We start from the raw sequence: 15404 nt of genomic DNA, 5'->3' as shown, positions 1-15404 counted from the left end.
ATTGTGATGGAAATTGGTCCAAGAAAGACATAACTTTTGTTTTCGATGAAGCTGATAATGATTTATGTAACATAGATTTTGTGGATGAAATATCAGCAGCTGTTTACAGTGTGTTCTTACTATTAGCAACCACAATTTTACTGTCAGCAAAGAGTAAAGTCGTTCAATATTTCGTTTCATTGAAGTCATTAGTGCAAAATTTAATTTATGTATCCATTTATTCAGCATGCCGTCAGTATAAATATTAAATAGAATCTGAGATGAACAGCGTCCTTGTCTTACTCCCAAGTTCTTCCTGTACCTATCCTTTCCATTTCTTGCAATGGAGATTTCTGATCCTTAGTACATTCTTTCATCAGCTTTACTACGTGCAGAGGTATTCTTTTTTACGTGGTCTCTAACAGCATTTCTCTATCAAATATACAGTCTATGAATAGTAAATGTGTCTCTGTATTGAACTGTCTGTGCTTCTGGAGGATTTTTGGAGGTTACTATCCCAGTACTGTACGACCCAGTAACTACCCTCGCTATCTACACTACTAGCTATTAAAATTGCTACACCACGAAGATGACGTGCTACAGACGCGAAATTTAAGTGACAGTAAGAAGATGCTGTGATATGCCAATGATTAGCTTTTTCAGAACATTCACACAAGGTTGGCGTCGGTGGCGACACCTACAACGTGCTGATATGAGAAAAGTTTCCAACCGATTTCTCATACACAAATAGCAGTTGACCGGCGTTGCCTGGTGAAAAGTTGTTGTGATGCCTCGTGTAAGGAGGAGAAATGCGTACCATCACGTTTCCGACTTTGATAAAGGTCGGATTGTAGCCTATCGCGATTGCGGTTTATCGTATCGTGACATTGCTGCTCGCGTTGGTCGAGATCCAATGACTGTTAGCAGGATATGGAATCGGTGGGTTCAGGAGGGTAATACGGAACACCGTGCTGGATCCCAACGGCCCCGTATTACTAGCAGTCGAGATGACAGGCATCTTATCCGCATGGCTGTAACGGATCGTGCAGCCACGTCTCGATCCCTGAGTCAACAGATGGGGACGTTTGCAAGACAACAACCATCTGCACGAACAGTTCGACGACGTTTACTGCAGCATGGACTATTAGCTCGGAGACCATGGCTGCGGTTACCCTTGACGCTGCATCATAGACAGGAGCGCCTGCGATGGTGTATTCAACGACAATCCTGGATGCACGAATGGCAAAACGTCAGTTTTTTGGATGAATCCAGGTTCTGTTTACAGCATCGTGATGGTCGCATCCGTGTTTGGCGACATCGCGGTGAACGCACATTGGAAGCGTGTATTCGTCATCGCCATACTGGCGTATCACCCGGCGTGATGGTATGGGGTGCCATTGGTTACACGTCTCGGTCACCTCTTGTTCGCATTGACGGCACTTTGAACAGTGGACGTTACTTTTCAGATGTGCTGCGACCCGTGGCTCTACCCTCCATTCGATCCCTGTGATACTCTGCATTTCAGCAGGATAATGCACGAGAGCATGTTGCAGGTCCTGTATGGACCTTTCTGGATAGAGAAAATGTTAGACTGCTGCCCTGGCCGGCACATTCTCCAGATCTCTCGCCAATTGAAAACGTCTGGTCAATGGTGGCCGAGCAACTGGCTCGTCACAATACGCCAGTCACTAGTCTTGATGAACTGTGGTATCGTGTTGAAGCTGCATGGGCAGCTGTACCTGTACACGGCATCCAATCTCTGTTTGACTCAATGCCCAAGCGTATCAAGAACGTTATTACGGCCAGAGGTGGTTGTTCTGGGTACTGATTTCTCAGGATCTATGCACCCAAATTAAGTGAAAATGTAATCGCATGTCAGTTGTAGTATAATATATTTGTCCAATGAATACCCGTTTATCATATGCATTTCTTCTTGGTGTATCAATTTTAATGGCCAGTAGTGTACATTCATGCTTGATACTGGCCTAAAATATGAGTGGCCCACAGCCTAGCTCAAACCGTGGGACTGCAGGACTGCATGCCTCAGACGTCCATTGTTTCCTGGCTGGCCACCTGCACACTCCTCTACTACGATTATTAGGCGTTAAGCGAATCTTGCCCTCGTCGGACAAGTGGATCAGACATTATTCATTCAAGTGTTCTTGGGGTGTCATCTTCGCACACCTGGTGCTGCAGTGATTGTACTGTTGTTCCTAATCGTGATTCATTTTGTCCGGGTCTGCACAGACCTCTAGGTGGCCTCCAAAGGAGAGCACGCTTTTATGTCACATTCTCGTCGGGGGTGCCTACGAGCAGTAATTTGTGAGGGACGATTGTCAGGTTCTATTGTTGATGACGGGCTAGGAGTAAGACTCAAATCCTAAATTCTTTCTGTGTCATGAGTAATATAATCATAAAAACACAGTATTTTACCTGAAACTACTACCATTCTGTAGAGAGAGATTCATTAGGGAGATATTTTAAAGAATCTACGTAAAGCAAAACAAAAATGAAGGGAAAATCATTGGGCTGTGCTTTTCGGTATTGTACGGCGGAGCGGTGTAAGAGCAGTTCGTTACCGAAGGAATGAGAAAGGGTACGTGCCAAAATTACAAATAAGTAATAAAGCAATCAAATGGAACGAGTCGAACAGAAGAAAAATCCAGCAAGAGTTATGGGAGGGGAGGAGCGCTGGAAACGAGCAGCAGCTCGCCACCAGCATCCCGATGCCCTTTCTCGTCTCCTCCTTTCTTTTATTTCTATTCTTCCTAGCTGTTCTAATTGTTTACACTTCGTAGCGCACATACAGGGCCGAAGACAAATCTGTAGAGCTACGTAATGAGTTATTTATTCCCGCTGTCAACAGTTCACATACAACATAACTTTACTACTGATTACAGCCACAGTTTGCTTCGCTGTATTATTCTGTCTGTATTATAGCCTGTTAGCCTGTAGAGGAAAATCGGATTGCTCCTGTCTCCGGCTTTTTTTTTTTTTTTGTGGGAAGTATCGAGGAGCGTCAAAGATTGTGGACTGAAGCAAAATATTGTAAACTTGATGCGCATTTACACTTACATTCCTACACTGTCGCATATAAGTATGATTTTAGAAATAAAACATGATTATTGTTTTTGAGAATACTTGATACGATAATCCTTTTTCTTCTTTTATGTATCGGTCCATTAGTGATCATTCCTTTACAGTTACCGATTCCGCTTGTCTCCAGCTGTCTTCAGATCTATAAATAACAGAACTAAGTTAGTTAATGACAGCATATACATTTTATGTTGGGAGTTGGATTTTTATTTCTGCAGGCGGGCACTATCGCGTACTTTACGCCTTTGGATCTGTGGGTTCGTCCACGTACATTTGAACCCGACTTTGATATCATTTCTGTTGCTTTAAGTCAGCTGTGTTACCGAATGAGATGGTGCAGTGTCAACCTATGCGTATAGTACCGGTATATTTTCTTTTATCACAGCAGTGAGCTTTATCACAGAGATTATAAATGAAAGGTAACTCCAGAGGGAACATATACTGCATTCGGCCACTGAAATGAATCCACAGAAATTTTAGAACGTCGGCGTCCTTGATGAGTACAGAATATGGAAGAGCAAATCGAAGAAAGACGAAAGTTTCACAAGCTGCGAGTGACCCGTATATATAATAATTTTCTTTTAATTTACGTTTATGGTCACAAACGTTTTATTAACAGATTACCGGTTTTGGTCTTTAATGACCATAATCAGAGACGGCCGGGGTGACCGAGCGGTTCTAGGCGCTACAGTCTGGAGCCGCGCGACCGCTACGGTCGCAGGTTCGAATTCTGCCTCGGGCATGGATGTGTGTGATGTCCTTAGGTTAGTTAGGTTTAAGTAGTTCTAAGTTCTAGGGGACTGATGACCACAGCAGTTAAGTCCCATAGTGCTCGGAGCCATTTTTTTGAAACATCATCAGATCTGTTTCATAAAAACAAAGTCCTAATGTACTGCAGCCATAGTGGCATCGTCAAATGTTAAATGCGGAGTCAGCACCAGCATCGTCACATACATATAAATAACATCACATGCAAGAGTCATGTTGTCAGTAGTACTACTGTTTCGAATTTAACATTTGACGATGTCACTATGGCTGCAGTACATTAGGACTTTGTTTTTATGAAACAGATCTGATGATGGTTATTAAAGACCGAAACCGATAATCTGTTAATAAAATGTTTGTGACCATAGACTAAATTAAAGGAAAGACGAAAGTTATGAAGTGTAGCAGAAATGGAAACAGTGAGAAACTAAACATCAAGATTGGTGATCACGAAGTAGATGAAGTTAAGGAATTCTGTTATCTAGGCAGAAAATAACCCACGACAGAGAGAGCAAGGACGACTTAAAAAGCAGACTAGCACTTTAAAAAAAGAGCATTCCTGGCCAAGAGAAGTCTAGAGTCAGACTTTAATTTGAGGAAGAAATTTCTGAGAATATGTATTTGGAACACAGCACTGTATGGTAGTGAAACATGAACTGTGGGAAAACTGGAAAAAATGGGACTGTAATCGTTTGAGATGTGCTTCAGAAGAATATTGAAATTAGGTGGACTGATAAGGAATGAAGAGATTCTCCGCAGACTCAAGAGGAAAGGAATATATGGAAATCACTGACAATAAGAAGGGATGAGATGGTAGGACACATGTTAAGACGTAGGGGAAAACTTCCATGTCACTAGAGGAGCTGTAGAGGGTAAAAATTGTAGGGGTAGGCAGAGGTTGGAATACATCCAGCATAAAGTTGAGGACGTTGGTTGGAAGTGGTGCTCCGAGTTGAAGAGGTTGGCACTGGAGAGGACATTTGTGGCGAGCTGCATCAGACTAGTCTGAAGACTGGTGACTCAAAAGAAAAAAAGTAGCTCTGTCTTTTTCTTAAGTTAGAATGTATCTAAATCCAGGCTTCTGAAACAGCTAATGTGGTAATAGCTACATGTCTCTTAACGTATCTACCATCCCACTGTCGTATAAATTCATATAAACGATGAATAGGGACACAACGTTAATTACTTGATTGAAGGAGTAGTCACATGAACTGTGTAGCAACAACATTTGAAGCGCATTTTCAATCGGAAACACATTCAGAATCTTTATCTGAGTCACTGTTATTCACATCAACCTCAGATTTGTACAAATCCTTCTTGAGAAGCACCTTACTGGCATGAACACGTGCACGTTGCTGCTAATAGCTGCCATTTTTTATCATTTATTACTGTTTGCATGCACTCATCCTGACAAACCGGTTATTAGTGGGAGTCTGAAATTAGAGACAGATTTTCTCGATTTATCGTAGAGCTATCAACTAATATCAATAAAGCACACCATGTAAAAAGTTCTACAAGTTACAACTCTGTTTCTCATTCCAGTGTCCCTTACCAATTTTTACAGTCATGGTCTTCATTTAATATGAGATGCAAATCAGTCGAGAATTTCTTTATTTGCCAATGATTGTGGCTCCTTAGGTAATAGGTTTTACACTAAACCAATTCTAAATAATCTTTGTAATAGCTCACAACAAAGGACATTACTAATGACCATGTATTAGATGCTAGATATATGGAAGAGAATATACACAATGACAATGTGCTTTTAATTTTATTTATATATTTATTGTATCACATCCAAATTAACTACAATTTAAAATACGTATATTCAGATTTCATTTAATAAAAAGTAGTTTTGCTCTTTGTCGTAAGTAATATACGATATCAATAGTGTTTAGAAACGTTTTTAGACAGTGATAAAAATTGTTCGAACATTGTTGCAAAAATTTCTGCAATGAAACTCGTGGCTTCAGACAGACGTTATTCTTGCAACGAATTGTTTAAATCAGGTTGGTCAATTAATATTGGTAATTTTGTAATAGGTATCAACCAACTACGATTACTCATTTTTTTAGCAATATATTTATTATTGACGTTTGTCGTCGCCATTAATTTATGCATTATTACTGCCAAAAAAGCTAAACTGCCATTAGTCCAGTCATTTGTGACTCTCTGTTAGCTACCATATCTAAAGGGTTTTATGTTTTGTCGTCTCTTGTAGTAGACGAAACGTTACGATAATATGAAAAAGATACGGAATTTGTTGTTCCGTTTAGGATATCTGCTTTGCTATAAACAGTGATGCAGCCCTGTAATCAAAAAAATTCAGATGCACTGTAATTTAATACCACAATAAATACATTGATTAATAAAAATTACATCTCTGTGATGAGATGATTGTATATCACACAGATTTGGAACACCGGTAATGTATCGGCTTAAACGAATAACTGGGATGACATAATGACATTTTGTAATTACTCTATAATAAAGTAATTACCAGCCAGTAATGCGATGGGTCATAACCAGTTCACAAGCTAACTTACGCAGTTTCATATTTAAATAAAAATTATTTCTTTTCTTCGAAGGTAGCAGAAGGAATTCTCTTATATTTCTGCCTACAAAAATCAGAGACCTTGTGAAAAGCGCAATCCTCCGATGTCATCTAAGGATCTTCGGTTGCCACCTGCTGACTCTACAGTTCCTTTCTCAAGGAAAGTCCGTATTATTCCTATTTGCATTCATAATTATGTGCGGAATGTTGCAAACCATTGTTATGGAACACAGAAGTTTAAACGATGCTAATTTTACATCACAGCATCTGCCGTTAAGGAACGTTTGCAGCATTAATTGCGTTTTGGCCTGCTCGCCGTATTTCCTGTATTGAACGATGCTGTTCTGTAAAACCGTTCCATTCAATCGTTTTTTAATATTTCCGAGAGGTGCCACTTTAACTGCGTTCTCTGAACACTAGCCGGATTAGTGTTAGTGGCTTCGTAGGCCGTTACCGTCTATTTTCTGTCGATGTCATTTTCGTCTTGAGTTCTCAACTTCAGTAACGTTTACTGCTTATTGTATACTCCTGCCTCATCACTAACGTTCGCAGCTGTGTGATTTTATTTTTCAGGAATGACAAAACGTCTTTCATTAATTCATCAGTTAGATCTCTGTATCCTTACAGATCAGAAGCCAAGGCACACCATTCAGCGCACGCTGTTAAACATGGCCATCAGCAGACTATACCCATACATGTTGCGATGTTAACCCCATGACATCGACAGTTACGAATGCAGTGTGCACGGAATCAGCAAGATTGGATTCTATATTAATCGAAAGGTGTCACCTGACCCGATTAACCACTATTATTACTACATCAGTTCGATAATAGTGTCCGGGCACGCCATCATACAGGCCAGCAGCTGCTCCATGCATGCACCGAGCCACGGATGCAGACCGGTGGGAGCAGTATTATGCTGTGAGGGAAATTCACCTGGGACTTTATGGCACCTGTGGTAGTACGCTTAGGAAGGAAAACAGTTATGAACTTTTACTGCGACCGACCTGCATCTCTTCATGCTGAATATCTTCCCGACGGAAACGCACCTGTCCGTGTCACAAGGCCAGACTACTGCTTAAGAGGTTTGAATTCTTTGATATTGAACACACATTGTCTTGGCCACCAAGTTTGTCTGAACTGTCCAGATGGAACACAGTTGGAATGCTACTGGGCTCCAGCTCTACGTCCAGGTACCACCTGCTAGTAATTTACCCGAATTGTGTTCCTGTGTGGAGGTATGTAATTCCACACACATCCGGAAACTTGTGTCCTGAGGTGGAGCAACAAGCTATAAGCAGATGTTCATAACGTTTTGGCTCGTTAATGTGGTTTGCCTATGATGGCGTATACAAAACAATATCCAGAAGAATAAACTCTGTGATCTAGAGCAGAAATAAAATTTATATTTACATAATATGTAAAATACCGTATGATCCCATTACTATTCAGCTCAGACTAATATTTAAATGAGAAACGTACTTTGGTGTTTTCCTATATTGGATGTATCAGTTTAGTTCACTGCAGGTACAAAGGAGCTAACGCTGCTAAATATAGTGTGGATTTGTAAATAGAGAAATGCAGCATCGAAAGATGCATGTTGTGCCAGCAATATGGGGACTCGTAGGTTTTGGTTCATTCAACAAGTTTCTCGCTGGTGAGTGGGTTCTTTTATAACCGACAGAAAATTGTCACTACGATATTGTCATTCCCGAGGAGTGTTACGGAATAGAAATTAATTTCCGCTCATAAATTGCTACGTGGCTGACGTAAAAATTACACTGAGCCCATATAATTACGATCCGAACTAGAGAAAAGAAATCTATCTTACAAGTCATGGTGTATGTTGGTATAGTTTTGATACTGTCCTAATATTTATCACTTTTAATGCAGCAGCCATGCTGTTAGACGCAGTGTTGCTACGTGTTTCATGCTCAGTTGCGTAAAGGAAGTGGAAATTTAATCTTTCGCACTGGTGTAGAGTGAACGTTACCCTATTAAATCTGAATCGTTACCTTCTGCGGCCAACGCTTTCTTGAATGAGCTGTGCAGGGTTCGCTAAGATCTCACCTCACTATGCCTCACCACTCCGCTGCAGGATGAAAGACCAGATTTGGGAACCAACTCCTAGATGTTGCCATTCTTCGCAGTACCCTTTATCTCAGTACTTGTTGCCCGGTAAGGCATGTAGGACAACTTCTGAGGAGTATATACGGCAGGACCCTCCAGTCATGAACTGTTGCACTAAGTATCTATCCATCCAATACATGGTCAACTATTCTTTTAACTCGTGACACAAAGGACCTGCCTCCACGTCTCATGTCATTCGTTGTTAAAGAAGTTAAACGGCCAGTCTTGGCACTGGCGAAGTTCTTTTGTAGTGCCGTGAAGAGCCCATTTTACGATAATCGCATGAAGCAGAATACAGTGTTTTTCCTCCCGCTGAAGTTAAGCAATGTACATCAATTTTATTAATAACTTTAAAACGCGAGTAAGATACTATATAATCCTTAAACGTCAGAATGGCAGACATTTTGCGCAACTATTGCAAAGAAACAGTTTGTAAAGTGCTGTATTGTATTTTGATAATTTCTTGCAGATTCTTTCTTCCCGTAGGGTTTTTGCACTCTGTTCCTGTACAAATGAGGGTATCAGAACTCAAACGCGAGGAAGAAGCGACAAGGAGGTGTTCAATAGTGCTGTCAGCTGCAGCCATCGTCGATCAATTGAAGTGTTTTCGTTATCAGTGTCGTACAGATCCCTTGTTACATTCAAAGAGGTGCCGGCCGCGGTGGTGTAGCGGTTCTGGCGCTGCAGTCCGGAACCGCGGGACTGCTACGGTCGCAGGTTCGAATCCTGCCTCGGTCATGGGTGTGTGTGATGTCCTTAGGTTAGTTAGGTTTAAGTAGTTGTAAGTTCTAGGGGACTTATGACCTAAGATGTTGAGTTTCATAGTGCTCAGAGCCATTTGAACCATTTTTTTCAAAGAGGTAATAAAACAGTGTAAATAATACAGTCATTGCTTGAACGACAGTTTACAATTCTGAAAATGGTTCGCAGTCTAAATTCTTTTAACCAAAACCATAAACTAGAAGTAATTTCATATACACCTATTTTCTTGAAGCAGGCAACAAATAAACCGTAGTAAGCGTTTGAACACACAAATTTATTTCACGACTTCTTGCCATCAAGTAGGAAATAGCTACATACAAACTGTAGAGGGACTTACTCAAAAATGACTAAGCTGATAAAGTGTTCTTGCAGTTTTCATAATAAGGATGGTGTAGTTAAAATTTCAATACTTATACTTCCCTATTAATGATCCAACACTGTTAACACAGTAAATGACCGACGTCATTTTAATAAAACAGCTGAAACATTTTCCACCAAGCATTTGTCCTAGTTTAACACTAATGACAGTGTAACTCATCACAAGGATAACAGAGAAATGCATAACGAATTAGTCTATAGTGAGCCACAAGAGACCAAGGGTTCTTTACAATAAACAACTGAGCATGCAGACCTGACAACGTATATAAGTTTGTCAGTTGAATTGAAACTCTGCAGTGGCTATAGAGGATGACAGGATGTTGCCGAATCAACCGTGACACCCATGTAGAACACGTCGGTTAACAAAAAATAAAATAAAAATATAGCTCGACTTATTTATGAAATATATTTACAAGATATAGTCATAGTTTATTTATCACCTGGAAAAAATTCAAGCAACATCATGAAATATTTTGAGTGTGACACATTTTTTCGGAAAAAAAATGTGTTGGCGGTGACTTTGGTTGTAGGATTTTGTGCTTTTGGTGTTTACGAAACATTCCACCTGAACAATCGCTTTGTTGTCGTTCTGGAAATGGTCTCTTCATCCGAGGAGAGAGGTAGAAGTTCCTCGGTGCCGGGTCAGCACTACCGTGACAGATGACTGTTGGCTCTTGGTCTTTTAGGCGGTGATGGATTCACACGTTTCTAGTGTCGGTGTCAATGACACTTGAGCACTTTTCCATGGTGATTAATCAGCTTAAGAAATACTCTAATTTGGCCTGACACTGCGGCCTCGGTTCGACGGAATTTATTAAATGTGTGTGAGCAGACGCGAATCCCAGCGGGCTTTGACCTATGTCGTGTTCAAAATATCGTGCGAAATGTTGAAAAGTGTTCCTTGGGTGGTTTTAACTTTGTCCACTCTAGCCTCGATTTCTTTATTAAGTCGTTTCAGCTACTGCCATCATCACATCTGTGTGATCGAAGTTACACAGTAAGAAGTGTTAGTTAAACATTACCTACCGACAGCATACAAAAGTTAAAAAGTTAACAAACTTAAAAAGGTCATGCACCAAACTTAGCAACTGTAGAACAATGATCAGTGTCAACTTCAATAAAACCTATGCCTGAGCGGCGCGTCTAGTCACCTAGGCTCGAAAGTTACAGTAATAAAAGTGCTAGCCGATAACTGGTCATACATATGAAGTGACAGACACTCGTTGACTTACAAAAATACTCTTACGTACCTTTAATATCAATTACAGACCGTGGTACAAGCCGAAACGATATTAAAAGCAAGGAAATAAATTAAGCAATGTAGAAAACATTCCCAAAATCTACAATGATTTCAGAATTTTTCAGGAAATCTAACTGCTTTATTAATCAACATGAAATGTTACATCGTTGTTCACCGGCACTTTCAAACGCAAGAAACGAACTATCGTACAATACTTCACTTTATCAATGACCTCCATTTTGTTTTTGCTTTCTAACAGTGTGATGCGGTGCTGTGGCACAGGAACTGCAAAAATAAACAAAAAACACATCGAGTAATTTTAATTTTTTGAGATAAAAATTAAGACATTTAACCCAGCTAGGTGAAATTGCTTCAGTCACAGCCTTTTCACAAGTAAACCTACGCAAGGGATAAACTTCAGTATTGATTGACTTTGAATATATTGTAATGTAGAGCAAAATAAGAGATACATATCATTTTATACGTACACCTAACGTCGTTAATGGGGTGAAACGTCATCTTGAAAAAATGAGTTTAATATATCTGAATGAATTCTTTTGAAACGGTAAAAGATACAAAAAAAAAACACTTCAAATAAAAGTTACGTCGTTTTTAATGTACGTAACAATGGTGTACACAGATCTGTCAAAAAAGTAATTTTTTCGAAAGCCCTTGTGCCTGGTGCACGAAGTCAGAGTGAAGTCAGCATTTTTTTTGACCCAAGCAATTCTGCACTTTCTTTTTATTTTGTAGATTTACAGTAACCTTATAACAATAATTTAAAGCCAATTTCAAACGTAAAATTATTAAATCTGGAAATGTCAGCGACACAAGCTTGAAAGATAAGTAAAAGGATTATGTATAAATAACAATGTATGTAGAATATACATTTAGAATTTATTTAACTGGGAAACATTCGAACATTGCAACTGGCTTTGAAGCAGTCATTTCTGGTGCACATACAGCAGTACAGAAATATTTCTATACATCTTTGGGATACAATTTTATCATATATGACTGAATTTGATATTAACGATGCTGTAAGCTCTGCTGTTCGTCAAATGTCGAAAAGAAAAAGAAAATAGTGTGGGAGATTTCAAAAAAGAATGGCTTTTCGAAAAATCTGGATGCACCGGTCTAACATACATTAAAAACGATGGAACTTTTATTTCAAGGTTCCTTATAGCTGTTAACGTTTCAGTGGTATTTATTCAGAAATATTAAGCTCAATTTTTTTCAAGAAAATTTTTCACCCCCTTAACGACAATGGGGGCACGTGTAAAAGAAATTTGTGCCTCTTATTTTGCTCAACAGTACAACATATTCAAAGCCGATCAGAATTGAAGTGTATTCTTTGGGTGGTTTTACATGTCAGAGAAATAACACGATAAGCTGAGCAGCTCCTATCGTCACATACTCGGAAACGAGAGTAAGCGAGAACGAACAATAGCTTTAACATCAATTTCTGTTCCGTTTACTCATGTCTCAATAGCGAGCTTGTAGACTATACGTAGTCAAGTAATCAACGTCTTTGTACTAACAACATACATATGCTCCACTTAGTTTGGAGAAAATGTCGTAGTTTGGGGCTCAGGCTGGTCGTGTACAGGCGAAAGCTCTCTCTTCACCATGAGCAGTGTGTATCTACATGGAACTGCCGTCTCAAGTTAGAGGCTGCCGCCGTGTCCGCACTGCCAACCCCCATCCCACAACGCCCCCAACCGTGCGCTGCCCCTCCGCGGCTCATTAGAGGTGAAGGTGGCAGGCGAAGTCTGTGCCAAATACCAGCCGTTGCTGCCGTCGCCGTCCAAATGTCAGCCGTGACATCCGTGACGCGGCCCTCTGAGTTATTTCATTTTCCAAGCAGCACCCTCCGCCCGCCTGCCTGGAATCCGCTATGAGCAGTGAACACGTGCAGAGCTGCAGGCGACAAGCACAGCCGCAGGTGCGCCGCGGCAAGCCCGGCGCGCGTGTCGACCATTTCCTCGGGCCGCTCCATCTCTTCTGCCGGCTGTTCTACGTGCGCTGCGGGTAGCGTCGTCGCCCCGGAAAGCCCAGGCTGTGGTTTCAAGACCTGCGCACCTATGTGCACGTATTCTACATACTCATACGAGGAGGTACCCAAAAGAAACTGAACTAATGTTTTGGAGAGCAGAGCTTTTGTGTACGCGTTTTATGTGTATTACAACGTAATACGAGGGGTATCCAAAGGAAACCGAACTAATGTTATGGTGAGCAGAGGTTTTGTAGTACCGCGTTCTGCCGGTAGGAGCACATGTTGCGAACATTCCAGAGTCAGTAAGCTGCGTGCCGTCGCTGAAGAAGATCAGGACCAGTTTCGGCAGATTTTATGATGGAACTGTTTCGTGTGATTTTCGTTTTTGCAATGGATAGTTTTCGTATACAATCTACAGCAGTGAAATTTTGCATTTTTCTCGGAGGATAATACGGAAGAGAAACTATTGAAATATTAAAAACGGCGTACAGAAACGATACTATGGGGACCACTGGTGTTTCCTAGTGGCATTCCCGTTTCACAAATGGTGAAATGTCAATTGATGACAAATCTCATTCTGGTTGTCCTTCCGTGGCATGAAAATGTTGAAAACATTCGTGCAGTTATCAACAAACATGTGGGACAGATCATGTAAGAAGTTGTGGAGCTGTCGGGAGTGACTCTGAGTTCATTGCAGCCAACTGTGACAGAAGATTTGGGAATGAAAAGGGTGGCTGCCAGATTCATGCCCCGATTGCTGATTTCTGAACACAAAATTCGCGTGGAAGCATACTGTGCTTTGAAAGAAGGGTCCTGAGACTATTCAGACTTATCGCTGGTGACGAAACGTGGTGTTATGCTTACAATTCTGATTCAAAGCAACAAGCAAGCCGGTGGAAGACTTCAAGCCTGCCTCGACCCAAGAAAGTTAGTCAGGTGAACTCAAACAATAAAACAATGCTGACTTGTTTTTGTCGATGTGAGAGGACAGGTTAGACAGTTAACCAGGCTTTCTGCTTGATGTTTTGAGAAGATTGCGCAACAGTGTGCGACGGAAGTGGCCTGTTGAGTGACAGTCGGATGAATGGTTTTTCCATCATCACAATGCCCCTGCTCACACAGCCATGTCTGTACGATAATTCTTGACCAAAAATGGTATGACCCCTGTTCCTCGCCGTCCTTGCTCCTTTGTTTCCTGTAATGAAAAGAGACATGAAAGGAAAGCATTTGTTCATATTGCTGGGGAGCTGCCAAGCATTACAAAACATGAATTTAAACTATCTTTTGACAAATCGTATAAAAAATTTGACAAGTGTGTTAATGCAAATGGAGAGTACTTTGAAGGCGATGTAAGTTTGTGGTTAAAATGTGAATAAATAATTTTAAAAAATAAGTTCGATTTCTTTTGGGTACACACTCGTATACTAAGCGCAGTACAATAAAGTTTCTACTGCCAGAAATATTCACCTTCAGTAGCTTAAAACGAAAACTTTCTATGATTCATCCGTTGGTTTCTACCATTCACGAAATCTTATACAACTTTCACAACACAGGAACGTATGTGGCATTTCTCTGGGAGGTGAGCCATGTACGTATTGCGGGCTATGATCGTGCTGACTGTATCTCCAAATTTCCACAACGGATCTGCTCTGAATACAAACCCCAGAACCAAACTCATCTGAGACGAGGTGCCGTACCCTACTAAAATGGAAGAAGAGTGGATGACAAAATCCGATCTAAGAGACTTCCCATTATGAAATAAAGAATTTCACTCTTCTCAGAGAGAAACTGTCGTCTTATCCAGCATCCATACTGTTTATACGTGCCTCATACACTTCTACATATTAGGGCAAGAGAAGCCTCCCTAGAGTATCTGCGAAGCGACTCTCACAGTACGACATATCCATAATACGGATAAAGAGGTTACAGGATCAACAGCAACAAAAGTAAAACAATGGCAATGGAAAGTAGTCAAATTACAGTAGGTGATTCTGAGTGAATTAGATTAGGGAACTAGATACTAAAAATAGTCTATAAATTTTGTCATTTGGGCAGCAAAACCACTGATGATGGCCGAAGTAAAGAGGGTATAAACTAGAGACTGCCAGTAGGAAGATAAGCGTTTCCTGAAAAGAAAAATGTTATACATTGTTTATAAATTGAAATGTTAGGAATTTTCAGAAAGTTCTTTTCTGGATTGCAGCCTTCTTCGGACATGAAACGTGGATGATAAACAGTTCAGACACGATGAGAATGGAAGCGCTTGAAGACAAAGGTCTGTATGCATGGGCTTATGGTAGACAGAAAATCCTAATGAGGATTCCACTCATCCATCCACTATCCTAGTAACCAAGACGTCCAAAACAGTAAGCAACTACCCTTCTCTCTTTCCATCGTAAACTGGATATTTTTGTGAATTGAATTCAGATGTTGCAAGAAACGTGACAGCTCTTCTTCACCATTAAATAAGTGTCACGTACATATCACCAGATGACTTTCGTTTT

The sequence above is a fragment of the Schistocerca cancellata genome, chromosome 2, assembly GCF_023864275.1.
Source record: "Schistocerca cancellata isolate TAMUIC-IGC-003103 chromosome 2, iqSchCanc2.1, whole genome shotgun sequence".
In the NCBI taxonomy this organism is placed as follows: Eukaryota; Metazoa; Arthropoda; class Insecta; order Orthoptera; family Acrididae; genus Schistocerca; species Schistocerca cancellata.
The sequence above is the reverse complement of the archived record's forward strand: the minus strand, read 5'-3'. Positions refer to the sequence as shown.